Below are 6,000 nucleotides of genomic sequence, written 5' to 3' on the forward strand. Positions count from 1 at the left end.
CTATTTGGGTTATCTGTTGAGTTCGAGATCCTCACAGCAGCTTTTTTCCTACAAAAACACAGCTTGTTCTCAAACTTAAGGTATCCTGAATAGCTCTCATTGACACTACCAGAAGACATTATACCTGCAAACATAACATCGAATCTAAGCATTAATAATAGTTCCATCAAGGAATCAAATGATCTATTCCATGAAGAACTGATAATGAATTACTGGAGAACAAGGAGGGAAAAGCATATTAAGCAAGCAAAACCATATCCCTACAATCAAGACTCCAGAACTCCACATATGTTTTAACTAGTCTCTCTTGTTTTGTGTCCTGCAATCCTATCAACTGGGCAAAATCTGAATCCTATTTCTATGTTAAACCAGATTCTAATACATTCACTAATTGTTTTCTCTAGCCCCAACAGTAGGGTTGTAGGTATTCATTTGGGGATAAATTAATAGAAGTTCTTGGAAGCATCACACATTTGTTTGACTCAAAGAATTTTCCCTTGGATAGAGAAGAAATCTTTTGTACAAGAAGATCTCCCACAAAGCAAAATAGAGTAGGTTATACTGAAATCATCTGAAATCATTTCAGGATGACAAAGAATTTTGCCTTGAGATCCTTGAAAGCATCACACCACATTTGTTTCAAAGATCAGATTAGCTTTATGGTGGATGAAATGCTTAACAATCTTATTATGAAAAATAATAGAGGTATGGTTTTATGTGCGGTCCAGTTAGGGAGGCCTCCCTGAATGGCTTTAATATCTACCATGTGTCAAATAAAGTGGTGACCAAATTTGGTGACAAATATGGCACCATACCCTGCACTCATATGTCAAATTCCAGCCAAACAAAGTTGGCAATATGAACAATCCTTCTAAAATTTATTCGAAAATCAAAATTTAGAAAATTGTTGCAAACAAGGAAACATCAGAAGAGATAAAGAGAAAAATGCCAATATATGGGATACATAATTGAATTTTCTATGATATTACACAGCCTTTTTTTCTGCCAGGTGGCAAATTTAGTGGTGTCGAACATTGTGGACGGGCAATGGTAAGGTTGCTCCTTCAATCTATTGTGACCAAGTGCTCACTGAGATGCAGTCACATTTTTGAGTTTAGAAACAGTTTCTCACTGAGATGCAGTCACATTTTTTAGTTTATAAACTTTCAAATTCCAAATTTCTGGATAGGGTGGTTGAGTCTCAAGGAATGGAGCACCTAGTTCCCTTCTAAGGCTGTGACCCAAATATATCGAAGGCTGCAGTCGAGCTTCTCTTAGAGCCTAATGTTACTTACAGATTAAGAAATACTCCCTTCAAATTTTCAAATTTCTGGATAGGGTGGTTTGAGAATGGATGAAGAAATTCAAGGAAATACTCACAGTTGTTGGAGTCGCAGGTCAAACCGAGGTTGGAGAAGTTGGAGAAGATGGAGAAGTTGCAGTCTTAGAACCCCCTTTTCTCTTCCCCGAGCTTTATCGAAGTTGCAGGTGCTCTAACCCCCTTTTCTCTCCGGTGTGGCTCAATTAAGGGAACAACACAGTGCTCAAGCAGGTTCTCGGCCAAGAATGGGAGGAAGAAGAGTTGCACCCCCTTTTCTCTCCGGTGTGGCTCGATTAAGGGAACAACACAGTGCTCAAGCAGGTTCTCGGCCAAGAATGGGAGGAAGAAGAGTTGCAGCTCTGCATTTGGGATTTTCTTCAATTTCAAACCCTAAAAATCCCATAACGAATTAGTCATTTGTGAATCCCCAATGGAAAGGGCAATTCCGTTAGTTCACTTTCAATCCCCAATGGCAAGGGCATTTCCGTCAGTTCAAGTCTATTTTTTAACAGTGTTAGTCATGAATTGACGGAATGGACCTATCTGTTACCGTTTGCCAACCTCAGGGGGGTACGCAGAATTTTCCAAACCTGGGAGTTAAAAATATCCTTTCGTTAAACCTCAGGGGGGTATGTGTAAATTTCCCATTAATTTATAGCAATTCTTCCATTGATCTCCTTGTTAACTATACAAAATTAGTTGGACAATTAAATGAATGATTTGATAATAGGGTTCATGTTGTGATTTCAATAGTAGTTATCTTCTCATCGATTAATTATCCATTGATTTCAATATTAGTTATCTTCTCCTTTTTTTTTCTTTTTTTGAAAGTTGTCGTTCCCTTACAATGATAATCAATGATTTGATTTGTAAGAATGAATTCACAACAAATTCTATTTATCCATTGATTTCAATATTAGGTATCCTCCTTTTGCAATATATTTATCTTTGTTCTCATTACAATGAGCACATCAATTCAACTTCCCTAGTCTTTGTTATTTACTTTCCTATTCTTTGTTATTTACTTGTTTGACTTGGGGAAGATCAGTAAATGTCATTAGACTCCATTTATTGTAAACAATTGTTGACCCCCACTATCTCAAAATTCCATACGGATTTCATCGTCCAATCCTGGCCTTTGAAATAGCAGTCAATGTCATTGGATTCCATTAACTGTAAATATGTAATTTTGACCTCTATGCCCCAAAATTCCTTGTAGATTCCCTCAATCAATCGCAGCACTTGAAACAGAATTTTTTTTTCCTGTCGGAACCTGATTGATGCCTAGTCAGTGTCACGAAACTCCACTTACTGTAAACTATTTTGATCCTTGATGCTCCAAAATTCCGTGCAGATTCCTTCGGTCAATCTCAACCCTCGAAATAGAATATTTCCCATTAGAGTTTGATTGACACTTAGTCAATATCATCAGACTCCACTCATCAAAGAAATGTGTCATTTACGTTAAGATAGTCAAAATCCTAGTTAATCACGTGGCCAACAACGACTCCCCAAATGAAATCTTTCGCTGTGAACTTTCGATCAAGGTATTATCAACATTTCTTAGCTTCCAGCGAGGTATATATTGTTTACTTAATATTGTAAATACCATGTGGGAGAAAGTTTTCTGTACGGGAGTGTGGCCTATGCCAGCACTCCCATGAGTCTACCTCTCTCCTCCCCATGTGAAAAGACACCTCTACCCCCTTGTTTTAAGGAAGAGAGAGATAGACACATGGGAGTGCTGGTGTAGGCTACACTCCCTTACAGAAAACTGCTTCACATACCATGTTTAGTATAACTTTCATGCTTTCTCACATGCTTTACTATAAATAGACGATCTTGATCCTTGATGCTCCAAAATTCTATACAGATTCCTTCGGACAGTCTCGAGTCTCGACCCTCAAAACATAATATTTTTCAGTGGGTGCTTTACTATAAATAGACGATCTTGATCCTTGATGCTCCAAAATTCTGTACAGATTCCTTCGGACAGTCTCGAGTCTCGACCCTCAAAACATAATATTTTTCAGTGGGAGTCCAATTAACACTTAGTCAATGTCATCAGACTCCACTCATCAAAGAAAAGTGATATTTACTTTGAGATAGTCAAAATCCTAGCTAACCCCATTGAATCTATCTTGGCCAACGAAGGCTCTCCAAATGAAATCTTTCGTTATGACCTTTTTATCAACATTTATGAGCTTTCGATGGGGTATAGACTATTTAATGGGCAGAAGATCACTATTTGGTCACATGATCTCTAGTTCTCTACACCAACGTCTGGGCCAATGGGGGAGCACGACTGGACTTCCACCCAAGGGATAGGGGCGTCATTTCATGGTACCCTGCGAGAGGATGTAGGGGGCGCCACCAAGTAAGGATCTTTTTCCCATATTTAATATTGTAAATATCATGTTTAATATAATCTTCATGCCTTACTGTTTTTTAGCCTAGCAACCTAGATTAGGATTAGATTATTTTTATTGCTTTTACTATGCATACTAGTATACAAGGCTAGTTAGTAGGACTAGTAAGCTTTGAAATTGTCTAAATATATAGAGACGGTCTTCAGTCGAACATATTGGGTACCTAATACATTCTCAACCTGTAAATTTTAACTTACCCAGAGATTTGAGCAGACTAATGCGTTATACATTGAAATTCTTTTCTCTCTCTCTAGAGGTGGAGACATTTATGGGTCTTGAACTCTTATCTAGGTGGCAACTCCTTAGTAACACTAGGTCCCCTTCCCCTTTCTTCCTTCAACAAACAAAAAAAGATGGTGGACCTCCGTGCAGGTATTTTTTATTCCCACACAATCTTATTTCCAATTAATAAATATATGTTGGTGACAAGAAGATGCTATAAAAAAAACATTTCCACAGCATTTTAGCCCCCATCGAACACTTCCATGGAGCAAAAATAGTTGTTGGTGTGGCACGTTGTTAGGGGTGTCAATAAAGCCCGGCTGGCCCGAACCCGCCCTGAGCCCGACCCGGGCCCGACCCTGATTTTTCGCCCCTGAGGGCGGGTTTGGGTTTAGTTATAGTCTGACCCTGGTAGAGTCGGGTCGGGTCAAGGTTTAGATCTTGGGCCTAGCCTGGCCCTGCCCGACCCGACCCTGTATTAATTATAGGTATATAATATTACATATATATATATTATATACTTAATATAAGTATTTTCTTGACAAAATAAAAACAGAAGAGAATTGTACAGAGATAACTACTAGCTTTGTCATCATCATGAAGTGGGAACCCATAAAAAGAGTAGATCATCTACTATTTTGATCAGGACCATAAAAAGAGTCACTGACATGATTGTTATTTAGTTGTAGCCCCTATAAGCTTCTAGGCCTATTGAGGGGACACCGTTACAATTGTAGAGAGAGAGTTTATACACACGCCATTTTTTTCAACATATTTATTAGCTGTCCCATAGGTTGAGATCCTATGTTACAAAAACATGGTCTAATGAGACACGTGTACGGTGCCATAAATCAGGATCAACCCGACCCGGCCCGACCTTGGCAAGGTCGGGTCAGGGTTGAGAGTTTCTTGACCCTGACAGGATCGGGTCAGGGTCAGGGTTAAGGCCTCTAGGGTCGGGTCAGGGTTTAGGGCAGGCCCGGCCCAACCCGACCCATTGACACCCCTGCACGTTGTTGATGTAGGAAACTATCTAGATAAAAAATATCAATACTTTTAGAAGTTAGGTTTCCATAAATATCTCACAAGCAAAAAGTTGGTCATAGTAGGAAACAAGATGAATCTATTTAGGAGGTAACTCTAAATTAATTCTAATGATTTTTTATTTTCTTCATTGATTCTCTCTTTTCTTATGGAGGAAGGAAAAGTAAACAAACATGCACCAATTATCACATAAAATATTATTTCTAATTCAAATTTGTAGATCCGTGGATTTCATGATCGAATATTTAAAGATTTTTTAGACTAAGATATTTTGATCGTTAACAACAATGTCAATGATAATGATGGTCATGAAATGTGGTCCATATGATAACTAAAAGCAAGTTAACATACCTAAGTATCATATGTCACATTCTAAGTATTTCTTTATGATTTAATACAAACAATGGTAACTATGCACAAGACTCACTTCTTAAACTAACCACATATTGGGTGGTGGAAAAAATAATTATCAAAGTAACAATAGAACTTTAAATAAAGAATTTTCTTATTGACATCCATTAAGGTGTCAAATAATTTAGAATTTTACTTTTTTTTTTTATTCTTTTAGTATAACATAAATATTATAAGGGATAAAGTTCTTTGCACTGGGGCACAAGGTACACCTAGACACATGGGGGTGGGCGAAATGACCCCCCCCAATAACGCAAACCCTACCCCTATCCCACCCCATGTGTCTGGGCGCAGCATGCACCCAAATGCACTCCTGGACAGAGAACGTGCATCCATATTGTAATTTCACATATATAATCAATAAATGTGCAAGACAATGACAATTTTATTGATAATATAATGGGAAGTAGTTTTCTACCCGAGAGTGTGACCTAAGCCAGCACTTCCATGTGTCTATCTCTCTCCTCCTCAAAACAAGGAGGCATAGGTGTCTTTTCATATGGGAAAGAGAGAGATAAACTCATGGGAGTGCTGGCTGGCGTAGGCCACACTCCCGAACAGAGCTCTTTTTCC

Source organism: Telopea speciosissima, chromosome 9 (assembly GCF_018873765.1).
Source record: "Telopea speciosissima isolate NSW1024214 ecotype Mountain lineage chromosome 9, Tspe_v1, whole genome shotgun sequence".
In the NCBI taxonomy this organism is placed as follows: Eukaryota; Viridiplantae; Streptophyta; class Magnoliopsida; order Proteales; family Proteaceae; genus Telopea; species Telopea speciosissima.